The 23153-nt window shown below is 44.1% G+C and overlaps 1 long non-coding RNA gene across 1 annotated transcript in view; it reads left to right on the forward strand.

The window, feature by feature from the left end:
- Positions 1–19071, forward strand: part of LOC137531648 (uncharacterized) — a 31107-nt gene extending 12036 nt beyond the window's left edge. Inside the window, exons 2-3 of the long non-coding RNA XR_011023696.1 lie at positions 11154–11312; positions 18936–19071. This is a non-coding gene — a long non-coding RNA (uncharacterized lncRNA). The remainder of the gene's footprint in view (positions 1–11153; positions 11313–18935) is intronic.
- Positions 19072–23153: the final 4082 nt, after the last annotated feature.

Consider the following 23153-nt stretch of genomic DNA (forward strand, 5'->3'; position numbering starts at 1 on the left):
GAAACAAAGAGATGTTTTTCTTTAAAGGTTATCATGCATCATGCTGTAGCGCATCTTTTAGAGCAGATAGGAAGTTATGAGTTCCTTTAAAGGGACCCTGAACAGAAACTAAAAATGGAATTTGAACTTACCTGGGGCTTCCTCCATCCCCCCTTAGCACGTGAGGTTGAATCTCAAAAGAATTAACGTCGCTTGCACAGAGCGCTTACGGCGATATGTGTGTGATCAAGCCGGGCGCATGGACGGGCCGTGCATGCGCAGTTGTGCATGACTCTCCCACTGGCAACCGGAGCTGCCAGTGGGAGAATGGGGGGGGGGGACACCCAGAGGATGCCAAGGGACCTTGCGGACTACCCCCTTAAGGACCAGAGACCACTAATACAAGAAATGGCAGAATAACGATGAATACTGCCGAATTGCCGCAATCGCCGTCCACGCCGCACGCCGGGGACTTCAGCCACCCACTCTACCGTCTCTATGACGGCAATGTTTCTGTGAGCCGATCAGGAGCCGCTTTTATTGGCTCCTGACCCTGCCTATCAATTTAAGCCTATTGGAGTTAAATAATTAAAAAATTAAATCGGTTCCTGACCCGCTCACAGGGCTCTGCCGCTATAGAGACAGCTGAGCAAGTGAGCTGTGGTGGGGAAACAGCGGCGAGATCGTCGGAAGCAACAAAAGCGGCGGGAATTGCATTGGTGTATTGAAATCTATGCCCTGGCAGCCAGATAGCCATCAAAACAGGGCATAGATTTCAATTAGCGCAGTTCTTAACTGGTTAATCGTAACATGTGCAAATTAAGATATATATTTTTTAATACTATTATTACAGTACATTTGATAAACCGTCTTGCAGTAAACATTTATGAGATGTTTTCTTGTAACCACAGAAAATGTAATGTTTTTGTTCTGCGCAACACTCACGCTTTTCAGCCTTGTGGTTTGACTTTTTTTTTTGTTTTAGTCATATCTGCTGAATTTAAGATAACAACATATTTCCTAATAGCCTGAGGACAGAAGAGATACGGTTTTAGATAAAGAAGGTTTCGTTTTGTTAAGTAATCTATGTCAGGCGCATCTTCTGTTTATTTATACTGAGGAGGAACTTGTCATATTTATTTCTGCTGATGTGTTTATTTCTACAGCGTTATGTTGTTTGTTATATTATTTAGCTTGAAGTGCAGAGAGACAGAGTTCCTGTTGGATCTGAGCAAAGGCTTGTGGGTATAAAGTGCCGCCAGTAAAAAGCAGCCCATTACGCTGGATTCCCTGCTGCTTTTGGGCCTATTTGCGTATCCTCCACAGGGTGCTGTGCTGAAACATCCCCACCTGAGCTCTCGTCTTCTTGTGAAGAGCAGAGATCTGCTGGAGATCTGAAACTAGAGTTTTGACCTCTTTTATGCTTAGTGAATTTCCGCTTGGCACTTCCCCGCAGCGCTGAGCAAAGATCGGAAAATCAAAATAGCTCTTTAAAGTTGTATTTCACTTACGCTGAGGAAAAATCCGTCACTTCAAGGTTATCTCTTTTTGTTGCAAGGATTTCCAAAAATAGTGTCGCAAGGTCCTCACACATTACGTTGTTCTGAAGTACGAGGGGGTATTGTAAAGTTTTAATTATCACCCAGAAGTTATTATGGTATATGAATAAAATGTTGTCAGTGCCATCATTGGTCCCTAAGTGCATAATGTTGAGAAAATCAAGACTGGGGCTTGCAGGAGAATGTCATCAATATACCATAATAACTTCCGAACTTTACAATACCCCCTCAGACATGCATAGATCAGCCAAACCATTGAAATATTGTGTAGATCCTCCCTGCGCCACCAAAATACCTCTGAAGCAGGGACTCCAAAAGACCTCAGAGAGTGACTTGTGATATCTGGTTCTAAAGCAGAAAATGATATACATGAGAAGGTGAGACCTCCATGGATCAGACATCTTATGAATTATGTTTATCAGAATTTTGATAAATATAATTCATAAGATGAGCTATCTGCTTCCAATGCTCCACAGTTGAGTTCTGGTGTTCCAGTCCATTGAGATCCATTGCAGGTGCACATGGGTCAGGACGGGCACTCTGACTGGTCTGCAGCTACACAACCTATACAGAAGATGCGATATTCTGACACCTTTCGCTCATAACATCCCACAAGGCCTGCGGGTGTCATCACAATTTGCCTGTTTTCAAAGTCACTCATGCAATTGTGCTTGACTAGTTTTCCTGGTTCCAACACATCATCTTTAAGATCCGTGTGCATTGCTGTTTCTAGCTTTTTGTCACCCCAGGTATGAAGTCACCCCCCCCCCCCCCCAAGAAAAAAAACCCATGTGCCGTATAAGGTGGGTGCAAAATACAGGGGGTCCCCGAGATACAAACAACCCCTGATCCTGTCGCATTTCGTTGCACACCCCCTTCCTGTAGTTTGAAAATGCAAAGTTTAGTACAGCAGAAGCTCAGCTCTCACCTTTCTGCTGGAGTCCAGTGCTGTGCTTCCTCCTGTTTGCTCACTGCTCAGCCGAGTGCCCAGCATCTCCTACCGCCTGTAATGTAATTGCATGTGGCATAAGGGGAGTGGGGTGGCACTAGAGGGAGCAGGAGACAGACAGGATGGCCACACAGGCACAGCGCTGGACTCCAGTAGGGAGGTGAGAGCACAGCTTCTGCTGCGCTTTACTCTGCCTTTACACACTGGACTGGGGGAGTGCAGGAGGGGGACAGGGACATATAGTGGCACAAATGGACAGAAGGATGCACGGAGGGACAGAGGGAGGCACAAAGAAGGACAGAAGGAGCCACAAAGGGTACTGAAGGTGACATAGTAGGACAGACAGATGCACAAGGGGCAGAGGTAGCACAAGGGGTCATAAGGAGGCACCAAGGAAAAGAAGGAGGCACAAAGAAACATACATAGGAAAAGGGGGACAGAGGTGGCACAGGGGGACTGAAGAAGGCACAAGGAGACAGAAGAAGGCAAAAAGGGGTATAAGGAGGCACAAAGGGAGACAGATGGAGGCACAGGAGTACAGAGGTATACAGGAACTCTGCTCAGCCACTGATAACAAATCATACAAAGTTTTGTAGACCAAGATTTGTAGACAGTCCCTATTCAGTGTGCAGCAGGCTGTTGTGTACAGTGTCCAGCTCCCAGCCTTTCTACCTCTCCCCAAGTGCTGTGTACTGTAGTGAAGCTGGAGAAGTTTGCAGAGCCATTCTGCTCCATCAGAGATGGACAGAGTGAATGTAATAAGTTAAGTCTGGGGGCACACTCGTCTGTCAGTTTTCTGTATGCGTGTTCTGCACACCATGTATGTCTGTATGTGTGAAAACATACACGTTTTATCACAGAAGCTAATGTCATTGATAGAGAAAAAGCGTGCAGTGCTTCACTGCTGTGTATTTATCTGCATGGAGAAAACACATGGGGAAAACACATTCAAGTGTGCACTAGCCAATGAATTAACATTAGTTCTCAGTTTACCTGTGCAGAAAGCGGGGGGGGGGGGGGGGGCGGGTTTGGGAAAAGTTTAGCAGGGAGGCCCAGTTACTTCTAGTTACGCCCCTGGTCACTGTTGTTACCAGTTCTGCACTTTGTACTGATTCTGTATTTTGTAACTCTGTATTTTGTATATTGGTGTATACCATTGTCCCCCCTCCTTTTGCAGCTCCGGGTCAGACTATAGCATAACCCTCACGAATAAGGAATTACAGCCATAAAACACTTTCCTGGCAGAAAATTGCTTCTGAGAGAAGGAAAGAGATAAAAAGGTTCAATAGTTCATAGATTTTAGCTCTAGCATATTTTAATGAATGTATCTTGGAGAAGAGGCCATGAAACAGTAAAAACTTAAAAAGCAGATTTAAATATAAAATAAAACTGTGAAATAGCTAAAAAAAAAGTCATTTTTAGCAGGAGGATGATAGATGTAATTGTGTAGCTCATAAGTTTATTTTCACCTCGGATGTCCTTTAACCACTTGCCGACCGCCCACAGCCCATGGGCGGCGGCAAAGTGGACGCCTAAAGGACCGCAATACGCCTTCAGGCGGCGCGTCCTTTAGGCATGCCGGGGGAGCGATCGCGTCATTGATGACGCGCGCTTCCCCCGGCAACTGGCTCCGCCCACCCGCCGTAACATCCCGCCGGCCATACGGAAGCGCCGGCGGGATGTTAACCCCGCGATCGCCGCTACAAAGTGTATAATACACTTTGTAATGTATACAAAGTGTATTATACAGGCTGCCTCCTGCCCTGGTGATCCCAGTGTCCGAGGGACCACCAGGGCAGGCTGCAGCCACCCTAGTCTGCACCCAAACACACTGATCTGCCCCCCCCCCCGCCCACTGATCGCCCACAGCACCCCTCAGACCCCCCCCTGCCCACCCCCCAGACCCCTGTTTGCACCCAATCACCCCCCTAATAACCCATCAATCACTCCCTGTCACTATCTGTCAACGCTATTTTTTTTTTATCCCCCCCCTGCCCCCTGCCCCCTCCTGATCACCCCCCCACCCCTCAGATTCTCCCCAGACCCCCCCCCCAGACCCCCCCCCCCCCCTGTGTACTGTATGCATCTATCTTCCCTGATAACCTGTCAATCACCCGTCAATCACCCGTCAATCACCCATCAATCACCTATCAATCACCCCCTGTCACTGCCACCCAACAATCAGCCCCTAACCTGCCCCTTGCGGGCAATCTGATCACCCACCCACACCATTAGATCGCCCGCAGATCCGACATCAGATCACCTCCCAAATCCATTGTTTACATCTATTCTCTCCTCTAAACACCCACTAATTACCCATCAATCACCCATCAATCACCCCCTATCACCACCTGTCACTTTTACCTATCAGATCAGACCCTAATCTGCCCCTTGCGGGCACCCAATCACCCGCCAACACGCTCAGATTGCCCTCTGACCCCCCCTTATCAATTCGCCAGTGCATTAATTACATCTGTTCTTCCCTGTAATAACCCACTGATCACCTGTCAATCACCTGCCAATCACCTATCACCCATCAATCACCCCCTGTCACTGCCACCCATCAATCAGCCCCTAACCTGCCCCTTGCGGGCAATCTGATCACCCACCCACACCATTAGATCGCCCGCAAACCCGCCGTCAGATTACCTCCCAAATGTATTGTTTACATCTGTTATCTTCTCTAAACACCCACTAATTACCCATCAATCACCCATCAATCACCCCCTATCACCACCTGTCACTGTTACCTATCAGATCAGACCCTAAGCTGCCCCTTGCGGGCACCCAATCACCCGCCCACACGCTCAGATTGCCCTCAGACCCCCCCCCCCCCCCCACCTTATCAATTCACCAGTGCATTAATTACATCTGTCCTTCCCTGTAATAACCCACTGATCACCTGTCAATCACCTGCCAATCACCTATCACCCATCAATCACCCCCTGTCACTACCACCCAACAATCAGCCCCTAACCCGCCCTTGCAGGCAAACTGATCACCCACCCACACCAATAGATCGCCCGCAGATCCGACATCAGATCACCACCCAAGCGCAGTGTTTCCATCTATTCTCTCCTCTAAACACCCACTAATTACCCATCAATCACCCCCTATCACCACCTGTCACTGTTACCCATCAGATCAGACCCTAATCTGCCCCTTGCGGGCACCCAATCACCCGCCTACACGCTCAGATTGCCCTCAGACCCCCCCTTATCAATTCGCCAGGGCATTATTTACATCTGTCCTTCCCTGTAATAACCCACTGATCACCTGTCAATCACCTGTCAATCACCCCCTGTCACTGCCACCCATCAATCACCCCTGTCACTGCCACCCATCAATCAAATCATTGCCCTCAGACCCCCCCTTATCAATTCGCCAGGGCATTATTTACATCTGTCCTTCCCTGTAATAACCCACTGATCACCTGTCAATCACCTGTCAATCACCCCCTGTCACTGCCACCCATCAATCACCCCTGTCACTGCCACCCATCAATCAGCCCCTAACCTGCCCCTTGCGGGCAAACTGATCACCCACCCACACCAATAGATCGCCCGCAGATCCGACATCAGATCACCACCCAAGCGCAGTGTTTCCATCTATTCTCTCCTCTAAACACCCACTAATTACCCATCAATCACCCCCTATCACCACCTGTCACTGTTACCCATCAGATCAGACCCTAATCTGCCCCTTGCGGGCACCCAATCACCCGCCTACACGCTCAGATTGCCCTCAGACCCCCCCTTATCAATTTGCCAGGGCATTATTTACATCTGTCCTTCCCTGTAATAACCCACTGATCACCTGTCAATCACCTGTCAATCACCCATCAATCACCCCCTGTCACTGCCACCCATCAATCACCCGCTGTCACTGCCACCCATCAATCAGCCCCTAACCTGCCCCTTGCGGGCAATCTGATCACCCACCCACACCAATAGATCGCCCGCAGATCCGACGTCCGATCACCTCCCAAGTGCAGTGTTCACATCTGTTCTCTACCCTAAACACCCACTAATTACCCATCAATCACCCCCTGTCACTGCTACCTATCAGATTAGACCCCTATCTGCCCCTAGGGCACTCAATCACCCGCCCACACCCTCAGAATGCCCTCAGACCCCAGCCCTGATCACCTCGCCAGTGCATTGCTTGCATCTATTCCCCCCTCTAATCACACCTTGAGACACCCATCAATCACCTCCTGTCACCCCCTAGCACACCTACCCATCAGATCAGGCCCTAATTTGCCCCGTGTGGGCTCCTGATCACTCGGCCAAACCCTCAGATCCCCCTCAGACCCCCTTCCGATCACCTCCCCAGTGCATTGATTGCATCTATTTTCCCCTCTAACCACCCCCTGAGACACCCATCAATCACCTCCTGTCACCCCCCTAGCACTCCTATCCATCAGATCAGGCCCAATACAACCTGTCATCTAAAAGGCCACCCTGCTTATGACCGGTTCCACAAAATTCGCCCCCTCATAGACCACCTGTCATCAAAATTTGCAGATGCTTATACCCCTGAACAGTCATTTTGAGACATTTGGTTTCCAGACTACTCACGGTTTTGGGCCCGTAAAATGCCAGGGCGGTATAGGAACCCCACAAGTGACACCATTTTAGAAAAAAAGACACCCCAAGGTATTCTGTTAGGTGTATGACGAGTTCATAGAAGATTTTATTTTTTGTCAAAAGTTAGCGGAAATTGATTTTTATTGGGTTTTTTTCACAGTGTCATTTTTCACTAACTTGTGACAAAAAATAAAATCTTCTATGAACTCGCCATACACCTAACGGAATACCTTGGGGTGTCTTCTTTCTAAAATGGGGTCACTTGTGGGGTTCCTATACTGCCCTGGCATTTTAGGGGCCCTAAACCGCGAGGAGTAGTCTAGAAAACAAATGCCTCAAAATGACCCGTGAATAGGACGTTGGGCCCCTTAGCGCACCTAGGCTGCAAAAAAGTGTCACACATGTGGTACCGCCGTACTCAGGAAAAGTAGTATAATGTGTTTTGGGGTGTATTTTTACACATACCCATGCTGGGTGGGAGAAATTTCTATGTAAATGGTCAATTGTGTGTAAAACAAATCAAACAATTGTCATTTACAGAGATATTTCTCCCACTTAGCATGGGTATGTGTAAAAATACACCCCAAAACACATTATACTACTTCTCCTGAGTACGGCGGTACCACATGTGTGGCACTTTTTTACACCCTAAGTACGCTAAGGGGCCCAAAGTCCAATGAGTACCTTTAGGATTTCACAGGTCATTTTGCGACATTTGGTTTCAAGACTACTCCTCACGGTTTAGGGCCCCTAAAATGCCAGGGCAGTATAGTAACCCCACAAATGACCCCATTCTAGAAAGAAGACACCCAAAGGTATTCCGTTAGGAGTATGGTGAGTTCATAGAAGATTTTATTTTTTGTCAAAAGTTAGCGGAAAATTGATTTTTATTGTTTTTTTCACAAAGTGTCATTTTCCACTAACTTTTGACAAAAAATAAAATCTTCTATGAACTCACCATACTCCTAACGGAATACCTTGGGGTGTCTTCTTTCTAAAATGGGGTCATTTGTGGGGTTCCTATACTGAACTGGCATTTTAGGGGCCCTAAACCGTGAGGAGTAGTCTGGAAATCAAATTCCGCAAAATGACCTGTGAAATCCTAAAGGTACTCATTGGACTTTGGGCCCTTTAGCGCAGTTAGGGTGCAAAAAAGTGCCACACATGTGGTATTGCCATACTCGGGAGAAGTAGTCTAATGTGTTTAGGGGTGTATTTTTACACATACCCATGCTGGGTGGGAGAAATACCTCTGTAAATGACAATCTTTTGATTTTTTTTACACACAATTGTCCATTTACAGAGTTATTTCTCCCACCCAGCATGGGTATGTGTAAAAATACACCCCAAAACACATTGTACTACTTCTCCCGAGTACGGCGATACCACATGTGTGGCACTTTTTTGCACCCTAACTGCGCTAAAGGGCCCAAAGTCCAATGAGTACCTTTAGGATTTCACAGGTCATTTTGCGGAATTTGATTTCCAGACTACTCCTCACGGTTTAGGGCCCCTAAAATGCCAGGGCAGTATAGGAACCCCACAAATGACCCCATTTTAGAAAGAAGACACCCCAAGGTATTCCATTAGTAGTATGGTGAGTTTATAGAAGATTTTATTTTTTGTCACAAGTTAGTGGAAAATGACACTTGTGAAAAAAACAATAAAAATCAATTTTCCGCTAACTTTTGACAAAAAATAAAATCTTCTATGAACTCACCATACTCTTAACGGAATACCTTGGGGTGTCTTCTTTCTAAAATGGGGTCATTTGTGGGGTTCCTATACTGCCCTGGCATTTTAGGGGCCCTAAACCGTGAGGAGTAGTCTGGAAATCAAATTCCGCAAAATGACTTGTGAAATCCTAAAGGTACTCATTGGACTTTGGGCCCTTTAGCGCAGTTAGGGTGCAAAAAAGTGCCACACATGTGGTATCGCCGTACTCGGGAGAAGTAGTACAATGTGTTTTGGGGTGTATTTTTACACATACCCATGCTGGGTGGGAGAAATAACTCTGTAAATGGACAATTGTGTGTAAAACAAATGAAAAAATTGTCATTTACAGAGATATTTCTCCCACCCAGCATGGGTATGTGTAAAAATACACCCCAAAACACATTCTACTACTTCTCTTGAGTACGGCAATACCACATGTGTGGCACTTTTTTGCAGCCTAACTGCGCTAAGGGGCCCAAAGTCCAATGAGCACCTTTAGGCTTTACAGGGGTGCTTACAAATTAGCACCCCCCAAAATGCGAGGACAGTAAACACACCCCACAAATGACCCCATTTTGGAAAGTAGACACTTCAAGGTATTCAGAGAGGGGCATGGTGAGTCCGTGGCAGATTTCATTTTTTTTTGTCGCAAGTTAGAAGAAATGGATTCTTTTTTTTTTTCTTTTTTTTTGTCACAAAGTGTCATTTTCCGCTTACTTGTGACAAAAAATAATATCTTCTATGAACTCACTATGCCTCTCAGTGAATACTTTGGGATGTCTTCTTTCCAAAATGGGGTCATTTGGGGGGTATTTATACTATCCTGGAATTCTAGCCCCTCATGAAACATGACAGGGGGTCAGAAAAGTCATAGATGCTTGAAAATGGCAAAATTCACTTTTTGCACCATAGTTTGTAAACGCTATAACTTTTACCCAAACCAATAAATATACACTGAATGGTTTTTTTTTTATCAAAAACATGTTTGTCCACATTTTTCGCGCTGCATGTATACAGAAATTTTACTTTATTTGAAAATTGTCAGCACAGAAAGTTAAAAAAATCATTTTTTTGCCAAAATTCATGTCTTTTTTGATGAATATAATAAAAAGTAAAAATCGCAGGAGCAATCAAATAGCACCAAAAGAAAGCTTTATTAGTGACAAGAAAAGGAGCCAAAATTCATTTAGGTGGTAGGTTGTATGAGCGAGCAATAAACCGTGAAAGCTGCAGTGGTCTGAATGGAAAAAAAGTGGCCGGTCCTTAAGGGGTAGAAAGACTGTGGTCCTCAAGTGGTTAACCACTTCACAACTGAGGGGTTTTACCCCTTCAGCATCCGAGCAATTTTCTCCTTTCAGTGCTCCTTACATTCATTTGCCTATAACTTTATCATTACTTATCACAATAAAATGAACTATATCTTGTTTTTTTCACCACCAATTAGGCTTTCTTTAGGTGGGACACTATGCCAAGAATTATTTTATTCTAAATGTGTTTTAATGGGAAAATAGGAAAACATTTGGAAAAAAAAACATTATTTTTCATTTTTCCGCCATTATAGTTTTTAAATAATGCATGCTACTATAATCAAAATCCATGTAATTTATATGCCCATTTGTCCCAGTTATTACACCGTTTAAATTATGTCCCTATCACAATGTTTGGCGCCAATATTTTATTTGCAAATAAAGGTGCATTTTTTTCAGTTTTGTGTCTATCCCTAATTACAAGCCCATAATTTATAAAGTAACAATGTTATACCCTCTTGATATAAATATTTAAAGATTTCAATCCCTAAGGTAACTATTTAAGTTTTTTTTTATTGTAATTTTTTTTTATTTATTTTAATATTTCAAAAAAAAAAAACATATTGGTAACAATTGGGGAGTGTGGGAGTTAATTAGTTAAAATGAATAGTGAAAATAATGTATTTGTATGTAAAAAAAAATGTTTGGGTGTAGTATTACTTTTTGGCCACAAGATGGCCACATTTTTTTTTTAGGCATCCTGCAAGGCGTGCACGATCGCGGGAGTGCGCGCACGTGCGAGCGGGAGCGCGGACAGCGGCGGCAGCAACGGTAGCGGCGGGGGGTGCGTATATCTACACTCCGGGCGGGGAAGTGAAGTCCAAAGGAGCGTAGATATACTGTACCCGGGCGGCGAAGTGGTTAAATAGATGGCTCAATATATTCAACCGATTTCAGCCTGAATCGATCAAATCATCAATCGCACATGCTTGTTGCATTTTCATCCATTTCAATAAAATTATTGAATCAGATGGTCAATCTGGCTGCAACATTACAAGATGTATGGACATTTTTGCTCATGTACAGTATCCACAATCTGTTATCTACACACCAGGTCTGCGAGTAGAGCACAGAGCAGAGCTGCAGCGTAGTGAGTAGTGGCCAAGCTGTCACAGCCATTTAAAAAAAAAAAGAAAAATATGAAAAACAGGACACAGGAGCAGCGGGGAGCTGTGAAATGGGCTCTATCTGATCCAGCAAGGCCCCAGATCAGGTAGTATGTTTTTTCTTTTTGTTTTTTTTAATGTGGTGCTGGCTTGGGTTTACTTTAAGCAATTATTGTTTAACAAGAAACTCTGGATATTGATCCTGCTGGCATTTCACATGCAGCTATACTGTAATCTTCTCAAGGAAGACAGATGTGATGGTGGAGAAAACTTCATTACATTTACCACTTAATGTATTAGGTACAGTATATCTACGCCCCTGCAGACTTCATCTTTGCTCCAGGGGCGTAGATATTTACATACCTCCACCGCTACCGCCGCTATGCGTGCTTCCGCCCGTTCCTCGCCGTACTCGCCCAGAGATCAATGAATGGGAATGCAGTTCTCAATTATTGATCTAAGTCCCCGTTGCAATGATAGACAGCTTCTATGAGAAGCCGCGATCATTCTGAGAAAAAAAATGTTTCCCATCCACCTTTCACTTCCGGTAAGCGTAATATTACGCTTACAGTTCTAATTGAAAAAAAAAATGATTGAGGCCATCTTGTGGTTAAATAGTAAAATTACACTACACTACAGTATTTATAATAGAGTAAGTGCATCAACCTTTAAGCAAGAAGAAAAAGTAGCGCCCTGCCCCCAGGGAGTGCCTCAACCTTCAAGCAAGAAGTACTTTCCATGAGAAAATGTATGCGTGCTCAAACACCAAGTTTAACCCTAGCAATTCTGGCTTTGCAAATCTGGCCCAATTGGCTATTCTATCATGTATCCCTTACAAAATCCCACATTGCCCAACCAGGATGGATCCTTTATATTCTATAAATGCTTTCTTGCAAAGCCTGCAAAACGTTGCTGAACTAAGGAAGGGAGATATGTGGGGCCTCTTGATAACATCTAAAGGGAGGAAAGCATTGAGGTTGATAGCAAGAGTTAGAATATACAAAGAGGATGATGCTACTTACAAGTTTCATGTAGACATATAGAAAAATTAAGCATCTTTGTGGAGAAATGTATGAAACAAATGTAGAACAAATAACCATAAAACAACAGCAAGTGTCTCTGTGATCTTTGAGGAGCAAAGTCAAGTAAAGAACAATCCGAGAGGTCTGGATCCCAATTTTTCCCAGTTGATGGGTTTGTGGCCTCAATATATGTATATACAGTATATATTAATACTCCAAATGTAATTAATTAGTTGATTAATTAATTAAGGGCCATGATGTATTCTGTGTCATTAGTGCCTCTAAGAGGCCGAAAGGTGAGTTTCTAAAGAGAGATTATGTTGTGTTACATGAATTAATTGAGAAAGTAATTTTTGTAAAATTTGAAAATTTGAGAAAGCATCTACACATTTCCAATTTGAGGTATCTAGCCGCATCCAATCTGTGGAATGAGACCAATTTATGCTTAATTTCTATATCCCCAAGACCCACATTTAAAATGGCAAGTGCTGAGGTCAGTGTGAAGGAGCCATTTAGGAAGGCGTGGTGCTTATATTTAACCACTTCACCACTGAGGGTTTTTTCCCCTTATGGACCAGAGCGATTTTCACCTTTTAGCACTCCTTCCATTCATTCACCAATAACCTTATTACTATTCATCACAACAAAATTGATCTATAGCTTGTTATCTTTGCCATCAATAAGGCTTTCTTTTGGGTGGAAATTATGCTAACAATTATTTTATTCTAAATGCATTTTAACGGGAATAATATTCTACCATAATTAAAACCCACATAATGTATTTGCTCATTTGTACTGCTTATTACAACATTTAAATTATGTCCCTATCACAATGTATGGCGCCAATATTTTATTTGGGAATAAAGGTGCATTTTTTTCAGTTTTGTGTCCATCACTATTCACAAGCCCATAAAATAACAGTGATATTCCCTCTTGACATACATATTAGAAAAGTTCAGTCCCTAAGGTAACTATTTATGTATTTTTCCTTGATTGTAATTTAAAAAAAAAATTTCATGCAAATATTTTTTATTGGGTGAATATGGTAAAGTGTGGGAATTAACTGGCGGTGGAAGATTTAAAAAAATAATAGTGTAGGTCTTTTTATTAAAAAAATATATGTACAGTATATATATATATATATATATATATATATATATATATATATATATATATATATATATATATATATATATATATATATCACTCATTTTTTTTATGTCTATTCAGAATGCTCCACTTCATGTTAGCAAACTAAATAAGTGAGACCATCGTATAACCTTTTCAATTAAAACAAACAAACAAAAAACAAAACTCCAAAATGTATTCAGATGCCACTATTGTTTTCAGTGGGCCGCATACACCCAACATTACCAAGCCAAATTTTGTTTACTATCTGGGAAATGACTGAAATAGTCCCCTGCAGTGAGAAAACATCACAACACATATTCAAGATATAATCTAAAGCTAAAGTGAAAAAGATGCAGTGAAGAAGATGGGATTTGAGCTTTATTGAAGATGGAAAATAAAGCTTACAGAGTTGGTGGTGGTCCAGTGTTGGAGAGGAGCCACCAATTTGGTATTGAGCATGCAGGAGAGGAAAATACCCCTGTGGAGGAAATCTCTGAAAGGCCCATGGCTGATGCACTGCCCCACTCTCCAGGCTTGTAGATGGTCTTACAGTCTTGTAGATGTTCCTCTTTCTGGCGGTGGAAGATGGTCTGCTGGTGTTGCTCTGCTGTGAGTCTTCTCTTTCCTCTTTCTGGTGGTGGAAGATGGTCTGCTGGTGTTGCTCTGCTGTGAGTCTTCTTTTTCCTCTTTCTGGCGGTGGAAGATGGTCTGCTGGTGTTGCTTTGCTGTGATTCTTCTCTTTTCTCTTTTTGGCGGTGGAAGATGGTCTGCTGGTGTTTCTCTGCTGCACTGCCCCACTCTCCATGCATGTAGAAGGTCTTACATTCCTGTAGATGTTCGTATTTCTGGAGTTGGAAGATGGTCTGCTGGTTTTTCTCTGCTGTGATTCTTCTCTTTCCTCTTTTTGGTGGTGGAAGATGGTCTGCTGGTGTTTCTCTGCTGCACTGCCATACTCTCCATGCATGTAGAAGGTCTTACATTCCTGTAGATGTTCGTATTTCTGGTAGTGGAAGATGGTCAGCTGGTGTTTCTCTGCTGTGATTCTTCTCTTTCCTCTTTTTGGCGGTGGTAGATGGTCTGCTGGTGTTGCTCTGCTGCACTGTCCCACTCTCCAGGCATGTAGAACATTCTAGTCTGACCTATGCAAGGGGGGTCTGAGCCCCACAATATGTCTGCAATAGAGCTAGAAAGCCACTCGTGACCACACGGTAATAAATGTCATGTCCAGTAGTGAATGGCAAACCCAAGGAGGGAGATCCAGATGCACTTTGTATGAGCATATGTTTCGCCATCTGCCCTAATCCAGGAAGCGCCCCTACGTGCATCGGTCATATTACCTCTATTGGAAGATCCTTTCAGTGTCAGAATTGGTTGGTAAGTCCATAGCCGGTGATTTTTGTGGGCCTGTTGGGACTGAAGCTGCGAGAGTGCTAACAGGAGTGTACAGGCAAAAAAGGTGCCTAGAAATTTGGGCAGCAGATGAAGCCACTAGTAGAATATTGGTAATGTTACTACTATTCTTCTATTGTGGCAAACAGTAGTATATCAGTAATGCTACCAATATTCCCCACCCCTTCCCTCCCAGGTAGCCAAATGTTCCCCCATCCCCTCCCTTCCAGGTAGCCAGATGCTTTCTCCTTCACTCCCTGCAGATAGCCAGATGTTTCTCCTCCTTGTTTCCTGTAGGTAGCCAGATGCTTCACTCCCCTCCCTTCCTGTAGCTACCTACAGGGAGGGAGGGGGGAGCGCCAGATGCCCCTTCTCCCCCTCCTTCTCTGTATTTAGCAGGTAGCATCTGGCTACTCTGACAGGTAACCAGATGCTTCCTCCCTATTCCCTCCCTCCCAGGTAGCCAAATGATCCCCTCCCTCCCAGGCAGCCAGATGCTTCATTCATCCCCTCCCTCTCTCTCAAGTAGCCAGATGCTCACCCATCCCCTCCCTCCCAGGTAGTGATGAGCAGAAATTACGCTTATGCATAATTTGGCTTTGTAATTCGCTATTACGCATCATAAACATAATGTGAAATTTCAGGAAAAAGTGTAAATAATTTCCATAGTAATGTAAGCATTCGTAATTACGCATGAATTTACGCATAATTTATACGTAACTTTGTGCTGACTTCGTGCTCCCCCAGAATAGGTAGCCAGATTATCCCTGCCCGTTCCCTCTAATATAGGTAGCCAAATGACAAACCCCCCCCCCCCAGTATAGGTAGCCAGATGATCTCTCCCCCCTTTCCCTCCAGTATAGGTAGCCAGACGACTTCCTAAATCTTTCCCCCTCCCCGTCCCCTTTCAGTATAGGTAGCCAAATACCCAACAGGAAATCCCGTTCTGAACAGGATTTCCTGTATGGACTTCCCCTGTCGCCATGGCGGGGGAAGTCCCGATCCACCCCATAGCACAGCCTGGCGGTGATTGGCCAGACTGCACAAGGGGTCTGCGGGGGGGAGGGCCTCTTTCGCGGCGGGTAGCAGCGGATTGGCGGCGGTGGCGATCGCAACAAACACGCGAAGTGCTAGCTGCGTGTTTGAAAAAAAATTGTGCAAATCGGCCCACCAGGGCGTGAGCAGTGCACTGCGGCATTACTGGAAGAGCTGAGCTCGTCCGTAACGCCCAGGAGGTTAATTGATTTATTCTGTATGGAATTTATAGGTATTATAGTGAATTTATGGTGTTATATGTAATGTGTTACATAGGGGTCTCGGGGTTAAGAACATTTTTTTAATGAGTGGGGCTTTAGTTTAGGAAGAGCTTTTCTTTGCTCTGGATGTGTGGAAGGCTAGAAAATAATGTACTTACGTTTGTCCATTTCCATGTGGGCTGTCCTCACCGGGGTGCTGGCCTTCCTGTTGGTCACAGCCCGAGGCCTCAAACCAGAAGGGAGGCTCCTCCAAGGACTTGCTTTCCTCACCAGTGTACTGGACTCCATGGTTGTCAGACCCTGAGGCCACAAACCAGAAGGGAGGCTCATCCGAGGACTGGCTGTCCTCACCAGTGTACTGGCCTCCATGGTTGTCAGACCCTGAGGCCTCAAACCAGAAGGGATGCTTTTCCGAGGACTGGTTGTCCTCACCGGTGTGCTGGCCTCCATGGTTGTCGGATCCTGAGGCTTCAAACCAGAAGGGAGGCTCCTCCAAGGACTGGTTGCACACCCTCACGTCGGTCTCCAGACTTGCCATATTTTCTTTGAGTTTTTCTCTGAAAAATATTTGAGAAAGATAATTTATTAATATGAGAATACATCAAAATCCGATCATAATAACACACATGTCTTGGAAATTCATACATTTGAGGAAGGGGAATATATGGGTGTTGTTCACATCATCTACAGTAATTCTATTCTAATTCTGCTGTTCTGATCAGAGTGATAAATTAAAACAGCTTCTTTCAGAACTTTGAAAAAGTAAATACTGCGATTACTGTTCCATCCCTGTCCCATTCGCGTAGATTCAACCAAGGGCCAATGGACCGCTACCGCTAATGGGCAGCATATTACTTTACTGCCATACTAACAGGCTATGCCCCCAGGGTTACCACCCTCTTCCCTCTGGGAAGCAAGAAGAAAGCAGAGATAGGAACTGATGGATGGTGGGGCAGGGTTAGATGGAGAGCAGAGATATGGCCTGGCATTCTGCAGAGCAGGGTCAGATGGAGAGCAGATATCTGGCCTGGCATGCTGCAGAGCAGGGTCAGATGGATAGCAGGGATCTGGCCTGGCATTCTGAAGAGCAGGGTCAGATGGAGAGCAGAGATCTGGCCTGGCATTCTGCAGAGCAGGGTCAGATGGAGAGCAGGGATCTGGCCTGGCATTCTGCAGAGCAGGGTCAGATGGAGTGCAGGGATCTGGTCTGGCTTTCTGCCCAATGCCTAAACCTAAACTCACCCACCCCCCACACACTACCACCTAACAGCAAAACTCTCCCGCCCACTAGCCACTAAAAAAAGCAAATGTTGCACACCGCAAAATATTGGCACTTGGGCGCCCGTGGTGCCCAATATATAGCAGGAACTGTATCAGCACCCACTTTTTTACCGAATGCCTAAATTTCCACTCCAATGCCCAAATACAAATATTTTCTATTGGCGCCTATGTCCACTTGCCGCATGTGCCCTTTTGCCGCATGCGCCCTTTTTTTACTGATACCGTGCAATGAATTGCCCAGAGTGCAGTCTGAGCCCATTTTAAATAACTCCCCTCAAATGTCTGATGGTCGCCCCCCGACATCCATCCCAGGGTCTTGTACATAATACAGAGGAGCAGCAGAGCAGAGTGTTATACATTACCATGTAATGTGACGGAGACGGAAGCTGCATGGTGATTGGCTGGTTGCACAGTACTTGTAAACTGAAAAGGAAGTGTGTTGCTGCCAGGAGCAGGTAATGTATACTTCACTGTCGCTCTGTACAGGACCGCAGCTCCCGACCCCCCCCCCCATCTCCCGGCCCCCTACAATGGGGTCATGTGGACTTTTGTTACACCCTTGCAAGCTTCACCCCTAAGGCCACATAGCATAACTCGCTGTTCCGCTCGCAGAATTAAGGGGAATATTGCTGTGTGTTGTCTGTGCCCGGCAGCATTACCGCAATTTTGTGCACCTACCCCAGGAGAGATAAATCATGATTGAAGTCAGTTAAGGAGAGATAAATCATGAAGTAAGTTAGATAAGGAGAGATAAACCATGAGGTAAGTTAGATAAGGAGAGATAAATCATGAGGTAAGTTAGATAAGGAGAGATGAATCATGAAGTAAGCTAGATAAGGAAAGATAAATCATGAGGTAAGTTAGATAAGGAGAGATAAATCATGAGGTAAGTTAGATAAGGAGAGATAAATCATGAGGTAAGCTAGATAAGGAGAGATAAACAATGAGGTAAGTTAGATAAGGTGAGATAAATCATGAGGTAAGCTAGATGAGGAGAGATAAATCATGAGGTAAGCTAGATAAGGAGAGATAAACAATGAGGTAAGTTAGATAAGGAGAGATAAATCATGAGGTAAGTTAGATAAGGAGAGATAAATCATGAGGTAAGTTAGATAAGGAGAGATAAATCATGAGGTAAGCTAGATAAGGAGAGATAAATAAATCATGAGGTAAGTTAGATAAGGAGAGATAAATCATGAGGTAAGTTAGATAGGGAGAGATAAATCATGAGGTAAGCTAGATAAGGAGAAATAAAACATGAGGTAAGTTAGATAAGGAGAGATAAATCATGGCTTAAATAATTTAAGGAGAGATAAATTGTGAGTTAATAGGTAAGGCAAGCTAATTCATCAGAAGAGCTTTCTGAATCAACCACAATAAATCCAAGTGGTCACACAAGGTGATCTCTTCAGCCAGAATCAGCATGGACTTGGATTGTGTGTCAGAGCCCACATATCATAGCCTGACCCGGGTAATGAGTATCTATACTCTCATCTTCACAGTGGATCATCAAGCTGCCCATTACCTCCTGTCACCTGATTGCTCTGTACACCAGGTTCATCCAGTCCTAACTCTACACCAATTACAATGGCGTATATTTCAGTTTTGTACAACAGGTTCATAAATTCATAAATTATGTTTTTTTTCTTAGAACTATCAGAACTACAGAGGAGAAGAGAAACTACACACGGCGACACTAGGATATGTCAGAAGACATATGTAAGAAGTGAGTTCCAGTTTTAGGCCAGAGAGCAGAGAACGCCAATAAAACTAAGAGACCCAGTAAACATTGATTGACTATTTTTTTTCCTTCTGTGATCTTCTATTAGGGCCTTTTCCCCCTGTGTGTGCTGTGATCAGGACAGGTATTGGGAGAGCAGGCAATTTGTGTAACGCAAGGATGCCAGCTTTTATCAGGCACATGGCAGTGGTCTCTTTCCACTGCTTGCTTTATGATGTGCTCATCTGCTTGCAGCAATGTGGTGGGTTCGCCATTTCACTGACAGTTGAATGGGACTTTCCAATCACTCTGAGTTTGCATTAAAAAATGCAGAGCAAGAGCTGAGAAAAAAACAATTGCTTCCTCCCCTGTGCACTTGATTGACGGTGGAAGAATGCCCTTAGAAGGCAAGAGTTTATACTGTGGTCATATTAGGATTTTGTGGCCATCGGCACCATAAGCACCAATAATTTATGTTTACTAAATCCAGGACAGCTTAAAAGTACTCGCACACTCATCTATTTTCCTATATGATTGAATTGATTCCTCAAAATGTCCGATTAAATTTGATCGAAACTATCAGTTAGACAGAATGGAAAATTCCCCCCGTAGGGGGGAAAAAGAGTTGAACTTTAAAGTCGCAAACCACTGTGCCTGAGCATCCGCTCCCGCTGATGTCACCAGGAACGTACTTTGCAGGCACAGACCATTCAAAACGCATAAAAAACACACTAAAACGCAATGCCTCTGCTTCACCATTGACTTATGTGCATTTTAGATGCGTTTTGGAAAAATATGCAGCAAGACCAGCGTTTTTAAGGGTAGGAACACACTAGGCAGAATTGCATTTGCGTTTTCCACTATGTGCTATGGAATATGGAAAATGCAAATGGGATTCTGCCTAGTGTGTTCCTAACCTATGTGTGGTTTCCTGCAAAACATACTGCTGGTAGGCCTTGACGACAGGATTGGGGAACTCTGCATTAGAGAGTCTTGCCCATGGACTGCTTATTGAATAGGTGCAAATCTCAGGCAGGATTCAAACCATGGTCTTCTAAGCCAAAGGTGGTTGCTTTACCAAAGTAGGACACTGTGCTGATCGGGAAACCTTTGACCTCACTGGATACCGGCTCCATCCATCCATCGGCTGCTGCTCCACCGCAGCAGAAACACATCTGGTTTAGCTCCTCCGAGATGCCTGCCACTGGAAGTAAGGGCTGCCGCAGCCGAATGCTTCTGTGACATCCAGATTATGTTGTCCAGCCCTGCTGAATGCTGCACAGGAGTCGGGACCCACCACAGAAATGAACACTACTGTACCTTTTGAACTGGAACACCTTGGCCAGCACTGCTAGATGTCGGCAATTGGGATCCTTCCTCAGCGGCACCAGCCATCAACGCAGGTTTTATTCATGAAGAACTGGATCATCACTACTGAACCTTCGCCTCTCTCTGTCCCCCTCCCCCATGTTTCCTTAGGGATGACAGATGATTGCCAAGTGCGACTGGTGGCGCTGTAGTATGGCAAACTCGGCTCTTGACTTTTGGACACTATCCCCCCATCCTTCCAGAACCAGAGCCAAAAATAATTCTGGGTACAAAACCCTGTTTGTACTTGGCAAAATAAATGATTCTGATTCTTTAACTAGTACACGATGCAGCCACTGCTCCTTTGCAATGCATACACCAAGTGTAGAAAAATTATAGACTGAGCATGTGTAAGATATGACATCATATGTGTGAGACTATGAAACCAAGATATGAGCCTTGACTATCTGCACAATGTGATTGGATGCAGTAAGAGCACAGGCTTGGAAATAATTTAGAAAGGTGACAATTGAAGGAGAGTACGTGTGTGTGGCTTATACAAAATAACAGAATATACTACATGTCCTGCATCTTTATTGTGTGACCATAGCGGAAACCATGTCCTGCTCAGATGTCAGACAAGAATAAATGAGAAAGAATCAGTCGGCACTCCAGAAATCAAATCTTTATTCTAAGAAAGCTGCAATATTCCCACATTTTGGAGCAAACTTTGTCAAGGCAAAAGCATTGATCTAAAAATCATAATTCACAGGAACAACATAATAAGTAGATATGAGCAAGGACAAAAAGCTCCATCATCAACCCTGAGTGTGTCAGGTGCGCAAGCTGTGTAAGTGGAGATTAACTCACCTAAGCGGCCTACTTCCTTCTGGTGCGCGCCATGCCACATTTCATCTTCTTACATTTTTGTTTTTAGAGTGGAAGTTCTGGTTTAGAAAGTGAGACAGTAAGAAGATAGAATGTAGCATGGAAGAGAGCCAGAGGCTTAGGTGAGTCAATCTCCGCTTACACAGCCCACGTCCCCACCTCCACTCCTGGGTGATCATTCCCGCTCATCCCTAATAATTGGATCATAATCTTAGAAATAGTACATTACGGCCCATATGCAATTAACTTTTTCTCCTGTGTTCTCTCCTAGGAGATCATTTTCATCTTCTCTTTAAACTAACTTTTCAGTATTTAACAATTGAAAAAGGGGAGAAAAAGGATAAAAAGGTAATTGCATATGGGCAAAGGTGCTTCATGCTGGAAGGAGCGGAGTGTGTGGCAAGGTGGAAGCAGATCATCACCCCCTGCTGGTAACCGGAAGACACTAACTCCATCCTATGCGGAAAGAAAAGACCTGCATGGACTCACAAAGCCAGTGGCCCATATGCAATTCAATTTTTCTCCTCAGTTTTCTCCTAGGAGATTATTTTCATATTCTCTTTAAAATAACTTTTAAAGTGAACCAGAGACGAAGCACCCTCATGTATTTTACCATATATATCAGTAAGAACATTAGAGAAAACACCTACCCTGCTCTCCGTTTCATCCTCACTGCTAAAAGTGTCTTGTATCAGCTGTGATAAGAATCCCGGACTGAGCATTCAGTCTGGCTTTGCAGGGAATAATTATAGCTGAGTCATTATAGCAGAAGCAGAGCCACAAGGGGGCAGGCGTGGGCTTGAAAAAACACCAGAGAAGACAGACTCAGCTAAACTCATTCCGTAGCAAAGCCAGACTGAATGCTCAGTCGGGGATTCTTATCAGAGGTGGTAACAGTCAGATTAAACAGAGAACAATGAAACAAAGAGCAGATTAGGTGTTTACTGTCATGTTCCCACTGATTTATAAGGTAAAATACAGGAGGGTGCTTCGTCTCTGGTTCTCTTTAAGCACTTTACAATTGAAAAAGTACCCAAAAGTTGGTGAAAAAGTACTACAAAAATTATTTTGAGTATTTTCTTGCTCGTTGGTGGTTTAAAGGGCATTTTATTGGTAAGGTGTGAAAATATCACCTAAGAGAAAACTCAGGTAAAAAGTGAATTGCATACCGGCCAGTATGTCAAAAGGATCCCAACCCTAAACTGCAGCTATCCTCCCATGATTGGTGTGTAAAATGGAAGCTTGGGATTAAACATGTTCATGAATTATTAAAGGCAGTAATAACTATAATCACTGCGATTCAAAAGCCTGACACCATTTATGGATGCACAGGGCCGGTTCTAGACTTTTTTCTGCCTGAGGCAAACTTGTGAGGATGCGCACCCCCCCCCCCCCCCCCCCGCCCCCGACCAATTAGGAATGATCGCACCGCACCTGACAATTTGCACTGCACAATATAGCTGGGGTGCGACCAAAGAAAACCCACCCTTAGAATGGGCAGGTTGGTAGCCAGGTATAGGTTCCCCCTTAGTGGCGGGGCTACTTGCTCCTCTACACCAATGTATAAATGTAGAAACCAGGATAATGAAAACAATTGGTATTATGAATAATGTATTAAAGTGCCCATTAACGGCACTTAATTTAATTTCATGGCCGATTGCATAAATGACATGGCCGCTGTAAATGATCGGAAATTATCAGTCTTGCCTGTTAATGACCAGGTTCCTGCTAACCAATCCAATCTGATCAGAATCAGAATCAATTTATTTTCGCAAAGTAAGTTTGCACCTACAAGGAATTTGTCTTGGCAGTTGCATGCTTTAAGGGACTCCGAGCAGTGCAGAAACTATGGAAAGATGAATATCATTTTAAAGCTCTCTTTCTCCTCTTTCCAATGATATATAAACCGCCACCCTACGCCTTTTAGTTTTCACTATTTTCGCGATTGAAATT

Source organism: Hyperolius riggenbachi, chromosome 9 (assembly GCF_040937935.1).
Source record: "Hyperolius riggenbachi isolate aHypRig1 chromosome 9, aHypRig1.pri, whole genome shotgun sequence".
Taxonomy (NCBI): domain Eukaryota; kingdom Metazoa; phylum Chordata; class Amphibia; order Anura; family Hyperoliidae; genus Hyperolius; species Hyperolius riggenbachi.